The sequence below is a fragment of the Silurus meridionalis genome, chromosome 5 (genome assembly GCF_014805685.1).
Source record: "Silurus meridionalis isolate SWU-2019-XX chromosome 5, ASM1480568v1, whole genome shotgun sequence".
NCBI classification, from domain to species: domain Eukaryota; kingdom Metazoa; phylum Chordata; class Actinopteri; order Siluriformes; family Siluridae; genus Silurus; species Silurus meridionalis.
In genome coordinates this window covers 4,093,839-4,112,144 of record NC_060888.1, presented here as the reverse complement: position 1 = coordinate 4,112,144, position 18,306 = coordinate 4,093,839, and positions in this window count along the sequence as shown.

Sequence of the window (18,306 nt, the reverse complement as noted above, 5' to 3'; positions counted from 1 at the left end):
TGAATGCCTGAGTGGGTGAAAACAGATGTGTAATTAGTGCCAGGTAATCAGACTCTGGACAAATTTGGAGTGTTTTGCCAAAAAGTACTAAGCAGACTGATCCAGAAATGAACACAGTGGAGAGGAAACCTTGAGGATTGCTTCCACAGAGCGGAGCACAGAAATTACAAACTGTCCTGATTGAAGTGGTACTCATCTGACACAGTTTAGACGACATCATCCAAATGATCATGACTCTGTTACTCATTGTCCTTCCTGCACCCAGAAACATCATTCAGGGGGCTCTGGGCTGATCTAGTAGGATTATAGGAAACATTTGGCAGACGCCCATTTCCAGAACAACTAACATTTATCTCATTCATACTGTAAAACTGAGCTATGGGGTTAATGGCTTTGCTCAGGGGCCCAGGAGTGGCAGCTTGGTGTGGCTGTGATTTGAACTCAAGACCTTCGGATCCAAAGTCCAATGCTTTAATCAGTAAACTTTAACCACTTAGTGGAAATTTACTATATAGACAAACGATCCAAATCTGTTCAAGCATGACAATCCCCCTATGCACAAATCCAACACCTTGAAGATATAGATTACATGGAGTAGAACAGTGGTCAACCCCCAGGCGTTGGACCGGCACTGGTCCGTGGGTCAATTGGTACCAAGCCGCACAGAAAGAATACATAACTTACATTATTTTCATTTTATTTATTATTTGATTCTGATGTTTTATTTTGGAAAATGACCGGATTCTCTCCACCACATCTGTCTATGACTCACTCCTGATGCATGTCATGATGCCTCGGTCACATGTCTTACCTCCATCCACTACCTTCCTAAAGGCGCTGCTCCAGCCTCTAACACATAATACATTGCCGCTAAATTGAAACTCCCAAGCAAACAAAATAAACAAAAAACAACACAGAGGATTCACGTTTATCATTATATTTAGAAAATACCAGTTTTTATGCCGGTCGTATCATTTTATTTTGTTGTATTTATCCGGCACACCTTAAAGGCCGGTCCGTAAAAACATTGTCCACCATTAATCCGGTCCGTGGCGCAAAAAAGGTTGGGGACCGCTGCAGTAAAAGACCTCGAGTGGCCTGCTATAGAGCTTTGACTTCAACTTTAATGAACACCTTCGGGATGAATTGGAATGCTACGCACCTTACCTTACCTACTTCAGGACCTGACCCTTGTGGCTAAATGAGAACGAACACTCCAAAATCTATTGGAAAATCTACCCAGAAGAGTGGAGGTTATACAAACAGCAAATAGGACCTAAAGGTGGAAAGTTGAATGGGATGTTCAAAAGGCACCTACAGATCTTAAGGTCAAATGTACACAAACACACTTTTGTACACACTTTTTTGTGGTGATTCAAGTCAAACAAGGACTTTTAAATGTTACAGGTATAAAAATGAATGTTAGCATGGCAGTACTACATGCAGTAGTAAGTGGCTAGTGTGTCTTATTGCTGGCATGCGGTGCACATGTTGCGTGCCAGTCCAGAGACCGCTAATCAAGATGGCAGACAACAATGTATGTGCATTCATGGAACAGCATGCGGTGATGTTTCTTGTGTATGAAGGCATAAATCCCGCTGATATCTACAGAAGCACAGTACTGTGGTGAGACGCTCAGCCTCTGTAAGACATTTTAATGGTGTAAACATATTAATGATGGACGTACGTGTGGCAGTGACGGATGGGGGTTCCCTGATGACGAAGTGAAGCAGGATGTTTTATGGTTTATAAGTGTATTTATGTAGCATGTAGTATGGCAAAATTATTATATAATTATTCTATTTTATAAACTCAAAAGTCCCAGTTTGACTTGAACATCCTTCATAGTTCACGTCTGTAGCTTCAGAAATGATGACTAGAAACCAAATATGTGGGCCTCAGTGAAATATTTCAATCCAGTTATATGTTGTATATCCAAGATATTGTCTAAGCTATTACTAGGTATTTTTTAAAAGCTAGAAGAAGCAGAATTGGTGGCTGTGGATGTACCTAAAGGAGCCTCTCTCTCTCTTTTGTTATCTTTCCCACACTCTCTGGCAGGTTGTCTGCTCAGCTATTCACTTGTGAAATAGGAACAAGCTCCAGCTGTAATCATGACCAGGCAGAAATACGTCTGGGTCCTGATCATAAAACAACTGCCGCCTCGGGAAAAATTTTCGAAATGATCTATTGGAAGAAACAAACCGTCTGCTGACGAAGAATCTCGAACCTACTGTAGCTTCAGCGGTCTTTATGGTTCTTAAGTCGCTATTTTCAGGAATGAATATGCTTAGACAATACTCAGCATTACACTGAAAGCTTGGGAAAGTGTATAGTCAGGTGATTTTTGGTTGCTTTGTGCAATAATGGAGCCCAAAGTGCTTCTTTTATTGTTCCAATTTACTACTGCAATTCAGTAAACAGGTTGAAGACAGTTGTGCTACATAATCTGTGCACAAATAAATACCAGGAAGAAACAAAGAAGTCGACATGTACAGTACATGAAAGGTTTTTTTCCATTCCCATTCACATGGAAACCATTTTTTAAATGCACTATATAAACATTTGTATTGGGACACCTGACATTTCCAGCCATGCGTGGTTCTTTCCCAAACTGGTGTGTTCTTAAACAAAGTTGGAAGCACATTTGTGTAGGATGGCTTTAAATGTGGTAGCATACAATTTACTTTTAATTGAACTAGGAGACCTCAGCCTTTTCCAGCATTCTCCAGTGCCATGAAGATATGCTTTACTTGGTTTGGAGTGGAAGATCTTGAGTAGTCTGCTATAGAGCTCTGCCCTTAAACTTATTGTACACATTAGAGATGAATTGGAGTGCTGACTGCACCCCAGGCCTCTTCACCTTACCTACATCAGAAACACAAACAGGAGCCATGAAAAACAATTCTATTATTCATGATCTATGAGCAAATTCATCCACACATGCAAAACCACCACAGGTACAGTATGTGCACGTTTCAAAACACACTTTTCCCACTTTTCATAAAAGGAATTGTGACAGTCTTTCATCAAAATTTCTTAGAAATGTCTGAGAAATACACAGAGATATCAAATATGTTTCAGAAACCTTTGTATAGCTGTGAACATGGCCTAAGATCTATCAAAGACTCTGGGATTTGAAGTGGTGCTCGTTTTTTCGGGCTTGAAGATCACAGCAGGTTTGTTCGTCTCACAGCCGACTAAAATGATTTGTTTTCCCTCGCGAGCGCCTAAATCCACAGTATTGTCTGCAGTGTCTTCTCGACAGTTTCCCCGCTGAGGAGAACTAATCAGCGCCTCTTTTCCCACAACCCTTTCACAGGCACAGCAGGAAGAAAAGCAGTTACTCTTTTTTTAACCAAGGTCTGATTAATGAATTAATTGGATTTGTGAATCACTGGTGAGGGAATGACTGTTTATAGCTACGATATACAAGAACAACAAAAACTTGTTTTATAGATGTTACATTACATTAAATTTAACTATAAATGAACAAAAGGTACATAAAATGTGATATTTTAATTAAAACAATGAGCAATTGAGGCTCTATGCAGCAATTTCAGGGACTCACAGACATTACAGCTGTTGACTAAACAATCGCACCAAAGCAGAGGCATAAGTTCAGGGAAAGAATTTTAAAGTAATTTCTAGTTTCTCATATAAAGAGTAAGTTTTGAAATGGGCAACATGGAAATGAAATGGGCAACATGGTGTTTAGATGGTGCGACACAAATTCTGTGAAAATCCAGCATTTTTGCAAAATGAGCTGTCATGGACATCTAAGCCAAAAGTAGAAAAAAAAAGAAGAAAAAAAGGCAAACATTACAGTAGAGCACATCTGCATCTATAGTGCATGGCCCACTGAATAGCTTATGTGGTATATAGGGGCATAAGGAGGGTAACCTTGTGGTTAAGGCATGGGACTTTGGATCTGGGGGTTGTGTGTTCGAGTTTTAGCTTTACCAGCCTGCCACTTTTGGGCCCTCAACCCCATAAAGTACTCTCCAATGGGCGGTCCCCAGCTTTGATAGGAGGAGGGTGGGCGGTGGCACCCCGACCAGGTAACAAAACTGCCATGGAAGCAGCAAGTAAACCATCAGGCTCTTGCTGCCCAATGAGGAAGGACTAAAAGAATTAAATAAATAGGGGGATAAGGTACCTCAATACATACTAATAAAGGAAAAAAAGATTTGAGTGATCAACAAGTCTTTCTGGTCATTTCATTTTAATTTAGAAAGAGAATGCATAAAATAAAAACTCAAACTCAGACTCAAAAAGAAGAATTAAACTACGGAAAAAACAAGTAATTTTCCTACTCCACCATAAATGCATGGAAAATAAATCTAAGCAAAAAAAAAAAAAAAAAAAAAAGGCTTCATTTTTTTTGTCTAATTTCAGTACAGAAATGGGCGGAGCTTATACAGACTGTAGACAGTAGTTGCTTTAGCCAACACAGATCATTTTCTCTTATAAGAGCTGTTCGTTTATATTAGAGGAAAAAACTTAATGTGGAACTTTGTTTTCATATTCTGGCCTTATCATCTGCTCGCATCAGGTGGATTCCTGAAGTGGACGGCCCTGGTGCATATGTTTTTGTTTAGTCGGCACCATTAGGTCATATATAAGTGATTAAATAAAAAATTATTTTTTTATTTTAGGTAGCGCAACTACAACTGTAGACTTTATGACTGTGATGTATTGCTTCTGTAGTTCTGCAATTAGACATAAAAAATCAAGTATCCCTTATATTATATTTTTTGTGTATTTACAACGAAATAGGAAAATTACTTGTTTTTCATAGTTTGGTTCTGAAATAATAGAAGAAAATAAAAACAACGGTCCCTTTTCAAATTCTCCTTCTACATAAAAAATGAAATGACCTGAAGGTACACAGACCTCAACGCCACCTGAATATGCTGATTAATGTACTTTTTCCACCTGGACAGAATACATAAATGGTGAGGCAGGTTACAGAAAATGAAAACAAAATCCAGATATCCACATTTTAAAAAAATAAATAAAAAATAAATAAAAAATACTTTTTAAGACCATTTCCGAAGGTTTTTTTCTCCAAAAAAGTTTTGCACAACTGCAATCTTTTTGTATATCGCATCATCAGCCAGCCGTGTCTCCTTGGGGAAATGCTTCCGAAAGTGATGGCAGTGAAAAGCTGTGAAATAGGCCATGTACCTTTGAGCTGTGCCACCTCAATACATCCATCTGCTCAAGAAAATGAGAAAAGCAGTCTCACTCTATGGGGGAAGAAAAAAAAAACACCATAGCACCAGAGAATTATGTACATTAGCAAGGTCAGGCTGAGCAATACACGCCGAGCCGTCAAAGCCGTGATTGATAGCATCACTTCTCCTGCCATTAGCTCATCACTCCAACGAAAGAGTGTGGTGTAAAGTACATCGCAGTCATGACTCCAAATCACCGGGGCACGAAACTGTCAAATTAAACAGTAGTGACTATTATAGCAAGCAGCCAGATGTCTAATGCAGTCCGAGCGATGCTGCAGAGGAGTCAGATGATTGAAAATTAAATCAAGAATCGCAGCACAAGGCTAAGATGGCAAAAGCAAAAAAATACAATACGCTTCTCCTTTGCTTTTTGCGATTCTTTTTAAAACACGACAGTTTGCCAGAAATTGCATTTCTTCATTTATTAAACAATGATCTGTTTCTAGCTTTTACTTACATATGTTCATTCCTATTCTCACCATTTTTATATCTATCCAAACTCATCAGGCGATAAGAACAAGCCACATTCCATCGTAAAAAACAAAATATGCCGACAAACTGTTACGCATCACTGATACTGGAGACCTCTTCTCTAAATATGGAATAAATTACATGCTCTATTCTACAGATGGACTATGGAAAGCCTCCCTCACACACACTCTTTAACCTCCTGCCACCTTGAAAAAGGTACCAAAGCATACAAGCTCTCATAGCCAGACTGTGTAACACTTTCTTTCCACAAGTTATTTGATTCTTTAATACAAAAGAACTGGACTGACACACACTCATCTACAACCAACACAAACACACACACAGACTCAACTAAACACTCAACCACCATTGTGTACATGTACAGTATTGAGTATTATAAGAAAAATGTATTTGCATTACAGTTGATTTCTTGCAAAAAATCTCTCAAAAGTAAGTTTGTGTCACTGAACATCTCATTGCCATTAGAACAACACGTCCTTTTGTCATTGTGTACAAACATGATCCTCAAAATGTTTAGTCCTGTTGTCAGTATGACGGCACATGGTTTCAGTATTTCCTGATGTAAACTACAAATACTTTGAATTACAATGAGTGAAAATGCACAAGGCGCAATTTCAACAGCACAAATGTACACGTGTGAAATATCGATTGCAAATATCGAGACCCAACAGATTTACACTTTTACTGTACTGTACTTTACTAGTGTTCGTTTGTTTTCTGGTTTTCCACTTTCAGAAATTGTAATTCTGTGTTGTCTGTATACGCTCGCCTATTGAAGGTTCGCAAGATTCACCTTTGACCTGTTTTAGAGAATAAGTTGATCATTGGTCATCTGATGTACATTCGGCTTCATTAATGAGAATAGTTTAATAGAAATTTCAGCTTGACAGATGACGACAGCTGGTTTAACCATTTTGCGTCACAGTTTTTCTCGGTTGCGTTGGTGTTTCTCAGATCAGAAATGAAATTTTTAAAACGACTTGTTCAACCTCCACATCACGTAGTCATTTGTGTTCAAGAACATTTCTTGTTGCTTTGATCAAATTGCGAATTCTTTTGTACATGTATTTAATCGATTGTGTAAAAGTGTCTGCTGTTTCCTACATTATCAGTTGTTTATGTTCATGTTGATCAAAAATATTATACTGGTTTCACCTGAATAGTTTTAACCCCCAAAAACATCTCAGCATCAGTTCATTGTATACATCATTGAATGCAAAATGGTTAAAGAAGTTGTCAGAATTTGTCATCTAAAATTTCTATTAAACTTTTATTTTGTAAATGTGTTGAATTGATGAATTGTGCAGATGAATCTTGAATGTCACTAATGAAGGCGAGTGAACGGCATCAACCAATCATCAACTAGTTCTCTAAAACAGGTCAAAGGTGAATCTTGTGAACCTTCAACTTTAAGAGTTTTTTCAGACAGAGCAAAACAAAGAATTATAAATTCTGATAATGGATGAACAACCAAGAAACAAACGTACACTAGTACAGTACAGTAAAAGTGTGAATCCTGATTGTCTCTTGCAATCAATAAAAATCAAATATCCAATCAAATAAATGAATTTGTGCTGCTGAAATTCACAGATACCAAACAGAAGGAAGTCAAATTTTGTGCATTTTCAGTCACTGTAACTCAAACCAGAGTTTATATCGAGAAATCCTGAAACGGTGCAGCGTCATACTGACAACACGACTAAACATTTTGATGTAAACAATGACAAAGTGACTTTTCATTTTGAGGGGAAAGAGATGTTTATTGACACAAAAACTTACTTTTAGAGATGAACTAAGGATTTTGAGAAAAGTACAGACTTTTGCAAGAAATCCAGTGTTTTGTGCTGTTTTTACACATTGTATTTTGAGAAATTCACTTACTGCTTTGCAAATATTAAGGATGATTTGAGAAATTCTCCAAAGCAGCTGAGAAAAACTACAATGACTTATGCAATGAAGTGATGTTTTGTGGGTTTTACGACTAGTCAGGTGAGACGTAGTATAATATATTTAGATCAACATGTCGTAACCAATTGATAATGTGGGAAGCAACACACACTTGCACACAATCGATTGAATGAATGTACCAAAGCATTCGCAATTTGTACAAAGCGACGAGAAATTGCTTTTATGATGTGCACAAATGACTAAATGATGTGGAGGTTGAACAAGTCCTTTTGAAAATTTCATTTCTGATCTGAGAAACACTCCAAAGCGACATCTTTGTGTTTATCGTCTCATTGTATTGTGTAGTTTGCACAAAATTTTGCTCTCACGTGTTATATAGTGTCCTAATTAGTTTTGTGTCATTTTGTGCTCATTTATTGTGTGTTTTGTAGTACTTCAGGCAGTTTTGAACTGTCTTTGTGTGTATTGTCTCATTGTGTTGTGTAGTTTTGCACTACATGTTGTTTGCACATGCACAATTTTATGTAGTGCCCTTTGTGTTTTGTCATTTAGTGTATCATAAAAAAGCAAAACGTCCCCGTATTAAACATTTCCAGTGCAGAGACTGTGTCACGTTTGTTAAATCGTTTATTGTTACACTTCTGATGTGTCAAGCATCCACCTGTGAATGAGCGGTTACTATAGAAACAGCTGGAACCACTGTTAGAGCTGCTCTTATAGAAAAATTCATTAACACATGCTGACCAGAATTAGAACAGAGCATTTGGGAGCACTGTAATATAAAGATGACGAATCAGTCCAAGAATAACTTGAATAACAGTGCTTCATATTCTCATTAGTCTTTTAGGAGCTTTGACCTCACATCAGATTTATTAACGCCTTGTTCCTGCAGGCTGTTTTTCATTTTGTGTCTCAGATGACGGCCTAACGAGACGCAGACGGTCCGTAATGAGACAGTCTAGGATATATAAATAATGTTGACATTTAGCAAGACTAATTAATTCTGCAGAATTGAGATTCTGGGGTTTCCTCTATGTTAGGATTTGAAACACAAGGCTATATCTGTATCTTTATAGGCATTTTTTTTCTCGTCAAATAGATACTTGAGATCTTGACATAACCAACATTGTTTCCTCGTGATCAGTACTTAATTTTTATCTGTATTCAGTATAAGAGCCTGCTCTAGAGGCAGCATCATGGATGATTTTACGATAAAGATTTCAGACACCAGCGTGTACTCCATGATATACTGTTCACCAGAAACTTTCACAAGGCACGAGATTTCCTCGCGATACAATCGTCGTGAGAAAACGGGTTTTTACGTCATAATATTATGATGCGTGGCTCTTAGGATTTCCGTGAAAGTTCTCATATGATTGAGTTCCTTTAATTTTGTGGTAACGTTTGGAGGATAATGACATAACATCTGGCTGGAAAAATCAGACATACAGTGTATCCTACAGCTTTCCTTCAGCGGGTCACATCTTCGATCAATTTCCTGTCACGTTAATTTGTCTATGAAGAACTTTTCTTTCAGCATTGTTTAATCAGTGGCTCATCAAAATACCATCACTGATGAATGGATTGAATGAAGCAGAGCGAAAGTCTGTGTATATGTAAATATTCATTATCTTGATGGCTGATTTGTTGTAACCTTGGCAGCATCATTTGGAAAAAAAAAGAGCGTTTTTTTTTTTATTTTTTTAAATCTGTCTCTTAACACAATGATAAAAACATAATTGCCCTAAAGTGCTAAGAGAGACCGAGTGTGTTTGTGTGTTCTGCTCATGCTTATGAGCAGCAGGTTATTTGGCTTAAAATGTCGCCAAGCTGCTAAGAGCATCGTTTCAGCCTCAATCATATGACGTGTTTTCCCTCCAGCTCCAGTCTCAGATTGTTCCCCTGCTTGGTGCAAGATTTTGGCTGCTTTAGTATTAAATTTGAAATTATTTTTATTTAAGTTTAATAATCACATGAAATCAGCCCTGAGCCAAGGAATTTTCACACTAAGCTTTGCAACATTAGGAGTCTGCTAGAGTACTTTATTCTCTGCTAAATTAACAAAAGCCGAGATGACGATCGCCAGTGTGTAAAGAAGCTAATTCCGCATACTTCCCGAGGCTTTGCATGATCATTCACTGCTATTTTAGGATTAGACACTTTCCTTGTCTAATGCATTACACAAACTGGCCTCAATGAGCTGAGGGTGATTATTAGTTTTCAATATTTTAGCACATCAAGGCTACAAAAAACCGTGGCCTATAATCTCGTTACTGTGCTCTGACAGAAATGTCATTAGGCTAATTTCAAGAGCGAACACTGGAACATATTAAAGGCTTTATATATCTCCTCTGTTCTAATCCAATCCACTAATTGTAGAAGAGCAAAATCTCTCAGAAACGCTGGTATTACAGTTGGCCTTCAAGTCAAGCCACACTATATTGGGATCTTTTCCATCCACATGTGGATCTTCCCATGCTTGAAGCCGATTGCTAACATGGCATGTATGAGATTTTTCGTCAGGTTTTCAGAGCTATTTTTAAAGGACGTGGTTTTAAAGCCAAACAGAACCGCTGTCATGATCTCCACATAATACTCTCAATACACTCAAGGCTGAAAGATCAATATTCAATTCAGGACAGCGAGACGAAAGAGATGTAACACTTTTCCTGAGACGAACGAGATGAGAAGAAGGAGATCAAACCTCCTGATCAGACAGATGCAGCTCCAGTGAACCCAGAGGTGTAAGTTTCCCGGTTTGCTGCTCAAATAATGTGTGGATGTCAGATTTCTGCACTATATTTACAAGAAAATTAGACTTCATCATAAACATTACCAGTATATACACTATATGGACAAAATTATTTGGGAATTATTGGGACACATGACATTTCCTGCTATATGTGGTTCTTGCATTGACTTGAACTTAGAAACCCAAACCTGTTCCACAATGGCAATGCCCTTGTGCTCAATGAAAATAGTGGCCTTGAGTGGCCTGATAAACACAAATATATACAAACACAGTCCAAGATCTGGTGGAACATCTTCCCAGAAGAGTGGAGGCAATTATAACAGCAAATTGGGAATAAATGTGGAATGCAATGCTTTAAAATCACAGTGTACTGTACTTGCTGTTACTTATGACAGGTGTCCGCAAACCTTTGGCAATGTAGTGTGTGGATCCAGATTTAATATCCAGATATAATGATTTCATCCATACAACTGAGTCGTTAAGGGTTAAGGTATTTGCTCAAGAGACCAGCAATGGCAGTTTGGTGGTGGGATTTTGAACCCATGACCTTCAGGTCCAACCACTGATCTAAGCAATGTGCATTCAGGAAGTGATTTCAGCACACTGTTCCAGAACTCAGACATTCATTGGAAGTCAGAAATCACTTTTTTTTATTGACCTCTGTATGTCGATTGATCTAAAGTCTATATGTACAGCATGTCGATTTGACCCCACTGAGCTGGAGGTCGAGGTTGAAAACCTCGACCTTCCTGATTTTCCAGATAAGAATCAGTTAAGTACAGGGTTTATGTTTTTTGCTTCTTTTTGTTTGTGTTTTTACTTCGCTGGTATCCCAAGTTGTTGTCTAGTGCCAGTAATGTTGGGGAGAAAAAAGTAACAAAACATTAAAAAACATGGACTGAACAGTGGAAAGGAAGAATGAATCCTCCAGGGGTTTGAACTTTACTGCAGCTACCTACTGTAGAGCGACATCTTTAATTGCATCTCCGCTCTGTCTGACTGGCAGGTTAGCATGGAGCATTGTGCTTCACCACAATTCAGCCCTTCAGCTTATACTTTTACAACCTGGAAGGGGAAAATGACAGCTAGTGAGATGAGCCACTATCACCCAAGAAGCAGTTCATGATTTAAAAGTCAAATTCAATTTTTACCTTGTATTTTTTGGAAATTCTTGTCCATTTTTAATGTATATATATATATATATATATATATATATATATATATATATATATATATATATATATATATATATATATAAATGCATTAATATATAGCGGGATCCTGGACAGTAATAATTCAGAGTCATGACCAAGGTATCAGTTGTTCCACTCCACTGTCCTATAATGCAATTCTTTCAATTTTCGAATACAATTTTCTGATTTCTCAACACATTAACAAGGAAACAACAGCATTAACAACAGCAAGTTAAATAAGGCAAAGCATCAAAGCAGCATCGAATAAGGAAACATATCAGCAAAAAGCCAATTACAGCAGCTTCTCTCATCCAGTCCAGAGGCATTTTCTCTATCTTTTATCACTTACATAGAATTTTTAACACTTACATATCTTTCAAAATCCACTTCTTCAGCTCTTCTATATCTTACTCCTAGTACTCAGTTTGTTTAAGCACTTTTTTTTATGTAGATATTATACACTCTGCGCTCAGAATGGAGAACCACAGGGAAAAAACGGCTGCTTCGCCATCAGCTGCTGTGGAAATTACAGAGGAAACGTTACAAGCCTTTCATTCCTGTCACTCTGATTCAACTAAAGTCTGCCAGTGTATCAGCAATGTTCATAATGTTTACATAAAACACCATACTGCATTATTATATCACACCCTCATGCTCTCTCTGTACACACATCTGTTTCTTCTATCTATCTATCTATCTATCTATCTATCTATCTATCTATCTATCTATCTATCTATCTATCTATCTATCTATCTATCTATCTATCTATCTATCTATCTATCTATCTATCTATCTATCTATCTATCTATCTATCTATCCATCCATCCATCCATCTACCTACCTACCTACCTACCTACCTAGCTACACAACAGAAACACATTTTTTTAAGCACCACTGAATCCTAAAACTAATCAAACTCAAAATTCATTTGAATTATTTTGTGAAAAAGTAAAGAAATAAACACAAACTCATACACACAACAGCAAAACTGGAAAATGTTGTGAAAAAGAAACACAAAATTGACATATTTCCATATTTAGAAAATATTTTTTATATAGTCACATTTTGGTACTGTTGTATTTTTTGTTGTTGTATTTTAGTATCTCATTTTAATTAATATTACAATTAACCAAACAAAAGAAAATGTATACATAAAGTCAAAACAAAAGCCGAATGTATTCATCGTGTAGGCAAGCATTCATTATCTGATGTTTGCCTACAAGGCCAAAAATGGACCAGCACCATCTTACCTCAGAGACCTCATCACACCTCGCACTGCACCACGCTGTCTGAGATCCTCCACTGGTACCACCTTCTCTCAGAATGAGAGGTAAGTACACTTCAAGTCTCAAGGAACTTCCCCGAGATGTCCGAACAGTGGAGTCCCTGGCTATTTTTAAGCGACGGTTGAAGACTTTCCACTTCCTGAAACACTTAAATTAGCACTATCCAAGTTTGCTTTGTAGAATTTAAGACTTATATTTATAATAAGTTTGTAATCTGGTGTACCAGTGTAGATTTATTCATTACTAGAGACTCAAAGCACTTTTGTACGTCGCTCTGGACACGTCTGCTAAATGCCGCAAATGTAAATGTAAATGTATACACCGATCAGACATAACATATTGATATGATAACATTATGACCAGTAATGTGAATAATACTAATTATAAAAAATACAGAATCTCACAAAAGTAAGTACACCCCTCACATTTCAGCAACTATTTTAGTATTTCTTCTCAATCACTTCTGCAACATATAAAGTAATGCTGGTAGAACATGGGTCTGTTTTATAAAGCCAGCTTCTGCACCTGGGATGAGGTGACATGTTGAACATCCAGTGGTCAGTATGAGAGAATTGTACACAAAGCAGACAAAAACATGAACATGATGAATAGGATGTGTGTCTTTGCATGGTTACATAATACAGCTGTTATCACTTAGGGTGAACTCACTTTTGTTGCCAGATATTTAGACAATAATGTCTGTAAAGATAATGCTAATTACTCTTGTTTTAGAAAAAATGACAAAATGCAGTTTGTGTGTGCTGGCTAGAGTTTCTTTACGGCTACAATAACTGACAAAATGGAAATTGAAATTGAGTCTATAATCAATAAAAAGAAATAAATAAAAACACAATGATGTTTTCACCTGTTTCTGCTTACCTATTGTCCTGGACTATCATGTAGGCCCGCAGGTTTATCCTTAAACACACACACACACACACACACACACACACACACACACACACACACACACACACACACGCAAGCTTTTGACTGTGCTAGAAAGCAACCATTCAAGTTTGCTAGACAGCAGCCATATTCAGAAGAAACCCATACTGTGGTGCACCAGTGCTACCTGCTGTGCTTCCATGCTGCCCAAAGAAAAAAAGAAAGAAAAAAATAGCAATGTTACCTGATTAGCTTGATATATTGATATCTAAATCACACTGTTCTGATTTATATCACAGATGGCATTCCATAAATTAGTATAATTGTAGCATAGCAACATAACTGAATATGAATAAATGATTCAAACTAAAAAAGGTTATATTACATTTTTAAAAGACATTTGAATAAATGACTAGGAAGTATAAAAGTTGAGACTTAAGGTGTACATAAAGCATTCATGGGACACAACAAAAGCGCCATGCAACCACCTGAAGGTACATAAGTATGGATGGATGTATGGATGGATGCAGTAGCATTACATGTTCCCTTCACTTTAGCTTATAGACCCAAACCAGTTCCAGCATGACAATGTTGCTTTGCACAAAACCAATTCCATGAAGATATGCTTTATATGGGAACGTTGGAGTAGAAGATGTCCCGCTATACGGCTCTGAATCTTAACCCTACTGGACAACTTTGAATCTAGTGGAACATCTTCTCAGAAGAGTGGAGGGGTTGGTTAAAACAGGAAATGTGGAATGGGGTGTCCACAAACATTTTTCTATATAGTGTAGTAACATAGTAATAGAAATATTTTTCTGTTATCTGTACTTTAAATAAGGAGCTGTAATGTTACTGAAAATGCTCCAAAGTTTAATTACAAACCAATTAACCAGATGTCAATTGGTTTAGATCGTAAAGAGATGATTACTTTGATTATTTTTCTATAAGGACACAATGTTTTATTCCTCTTATACAACAAAAATGTACCTATGATTTCAATTAGAGAACAGTAATGGACAGAGTATTTTTGAAGTACATTATTAAACTCTCTGTAGTTCATCAGCGTATTTTCATTCCAAACATTTACTTCAGTTCATTTTAATGTGTAACATCTTACATTTGACTCAGAAAAATACACACACACACAAAAAAAAACCCCACAATCCTTGCATTGTTGAGGTAAATAAATAATGAAATAAGCTGTGGTGAAAGCAGGAGCATCACCTCACGGTTCTGTTGAGAGCGTGTGTGGCGTAAGGGTTTTCTCACTGTGTGTTTGTAACTATAGCAAACTTCCACTTGAATAAAGGTCTGATGTGCAGGAAAATGGAACACTGAACTGCATTCATTATTTACATACAGTTCTCACAGGTCTCTGCTTTTACTTTAAATAGTTACGTCTTTTACTCGAGGAGAAATCTATAAGAAGTAATTTCAATTTTATGAAGTAAAATTATAACAGATAATTTGTACTCTTACTCAACTGCAGAAACGGTCTCCTTTATCTCAACAATTTACATGAATAATTACAATAGAAGGATTGAGTAAAAGACAGAAATTGGAGCTGGAGGTAGCAGAGCTGAAGATGTTAATGTTTTCCTTGGGAGTGACGAGGATGGACAGGATTAGGAACTAGTTTATTAGAGGGACAGCGCATGTAGGACGTTTTGGGGACAAGGTGAGGGAGGTGTAATTGAGATGGTTTGGACATGTGCAGAGGAGGGACATGGGGTATATCAGTAGGAGAATACTGTGGATGAAGCCACCAGGAAGGAGGAAAAGAGTAAGACCAAGAAGAAGGTTTATGGATTTGTGGTGAGGGAAGACATGCAGGTAGTTGGGTTAAAAGAGGCAGATGAAGAGGACAGAGTAGTATGGAGATGGATGATCCTCTGTGGCGCCCCCTAATGGGAGCCAAAAGAATCAGCCAAAAGAATAATAATAAGAAGGAGAAGTTAGAATAGAAGAAATTCATTCCTTCATCCTTAGTAACTAAATGGTCCATATCATTTGAGATTCAATTAAGCTACTAGTTTGTTTCAATGTGGAGAAATATGACTAACAACATTTGTTAAAAAACTTGAATGATGTATAGTTTAAGGAAGTGTCTGAGACAGATTTTTCACACCATGCTGAATTCCAATTGAATGGCTAGTATTTAAAATAGTATAGGTAGTACACACTTATATCAGGCAAAAATTCTAAAGAAGTATAGCGTTGAGTACAAATTTGTGTAAAATGATGAATAAAAATTACAATACATTATATTAAAAAATAAAAAAATAAAAAAATCCTAATCTTATTCAGTGCTTATGCACCTCTGTTCCATTGTGGGGAAGCTGATAATTGGTGAGGAAGGTGTGCTATCTGTAATGCCTACTGTCTGTGGTTGGATTTAATTCGACCATTAAAATGAGCGAGTGTGGGCTCTGAATGAAACATTTCGACCTCATCTCTCACTTTACCAGCAGACTCATTAAATTTGTCAAATACCCGGCCTTGCCTGACAGGCTCGCCATTCGACACTTATGCCTTTAATTAATCCCCCTGTCTGCATGCGATAAGCTTCATATAGGCCGAGGTGTTCAGGCTAGGGTCAAAGGTGACCAAGAAATAATGTGCCTCGTTACAGCGATATGGACTCTGTACGACTTGAAATATAGCCGAATTATGGCTCGTTATGGCTGGAAATAAAACATAAATAGTAAGTAATGGAACTATTTCAATTACAGGGTGCCATTATAATCGGGGTTGTTCATCTTAGTTCTCATTTTCATTTAGCGCACTGACGGTCTAGTCGGCGATAATAGCCGTGAAGTAAAAAAAAATGACAGCCGCAAAAATGTGTCCAGGGTCGGACGCATCTGTAACCATAAAACGACCGTGCTGATATACCGAATCAATTACGAGGCAAATTGAACCGATAATAAGTCACCGGTGCTGTTAATCATGCACTTTGGTTTGGAATAAATGGATGGATGGTTTTAGTTGATCGAAATTATGCTTACAGAGCCATAAAATGGAATCATTTCGTTGTTGAACCTCAGTAGGAGCCAAAAGGTTGCCAGTTTGAAAAATCCGAACTCCCACAGTAGCCACCATATTCATACTTTTTATTATGATACAAAATATATGAGTGGCGTTTAATACAGAACAGAACAGAACAGTTCTGTATTGTTTTAAGATTTATAATCACACTATTAGGGTTCCCCTTTTGAGTCTGGTTCCTCTCAAGGTTTCCTCCTCATAACATCTAAGAGAGCTTTTCCTTGCCACAGGAAAAACACACCATTCACCTTAACTCTTAAATTCTGTAAAGCTGCTTTGAGACAATGTCTTTTGTGAAAAGCGCTAAATTTGACTGACTTGACTTTAAGTCAAAGAGGGACTTTAACAGGTTAAAGGTATAAAAATGGTCTCTAGCTTAGCAGTACTATACACAGTAGGAAGTGTGTCCTATTACTGATAGGTGGCGTACACATGCCAGTCCAGAGACCGTTAATCAAGATGGCAGACAACAGCATTAGTGCGTGCAGGGAACTGCGTGTGGTGATTAAGTTTCTTGTGAACAAACTCATAAAACCCACGGATATCTACAGGAAAGTTCAAGCACAATACGGTGATAATACGCTCAGTAACACTAAGACATTTAAAGCTGGCAGTATCTCCATCAGTAACGATCTCAGTCGTGGTGGTTCCCAGCCCACAGCAGTCACTCCTGATAACATTTAGCACATGGAAAACCTGATCCTGGATAATCGATAATCGAAATCTTTCCAGACATTAGTTAAACTTCGGGATACACGTATAAATATAGCAGAGGAGTACACTATATCGAAAAAAGTATTGGGACACCTGACCTTTCCTGCCATATGTGGTTTTCCTTCAGACTTTTACCACAGGGCGTGTTTGGATGCAGTATAATTAAAGTTTTGCGTTCACTTGAACTTGGAAACCGAAACCTGTTCCAGCATGGCTATGCCCCTGTGCGTAAAGCGAGATCGATTAAGATATGCTTTACATGGGTTGGAGAGGAAGATCTTGAGTGGCCTGCTATAGAGCTCTGATCTTATCCCTACTGAACACCTTTGAGATGAATTAGAACACTGACAGCACCCCAGGCCTCCTCATATCACCTACATCAGTACCTGACTTTACTAACACCCTTGTGGCTGATGAACACAAATCTCCACAAGCACACTCCAAAATCTAGTGGAACATCTTGTGTGTGAGGGAATTATAAGAGCGAAATTGGACTAAATGTGGAATGTGATTCTTAAAAAGCACATACTGTACTTATAAGCAGGTATCTGCAAACGTGTGGGGAGAGGTAGCTCAGTGGTTAAGATGCTGGGTTACTGATTGTCAGATAAGGATTCAAGCCCCGATATTGCCACTCTTGGGCCCTTGAGCAAGGCCCTTAATCTTTTGTAATCGAGGGGGGCCGCATCATAGCTGACCCTTCCGATCAAGCTGGGATATGAAAAGAATTTCACAAACTTTTGGCAATGTAGTGTATGTCTAAAAATAATTTTATAAAT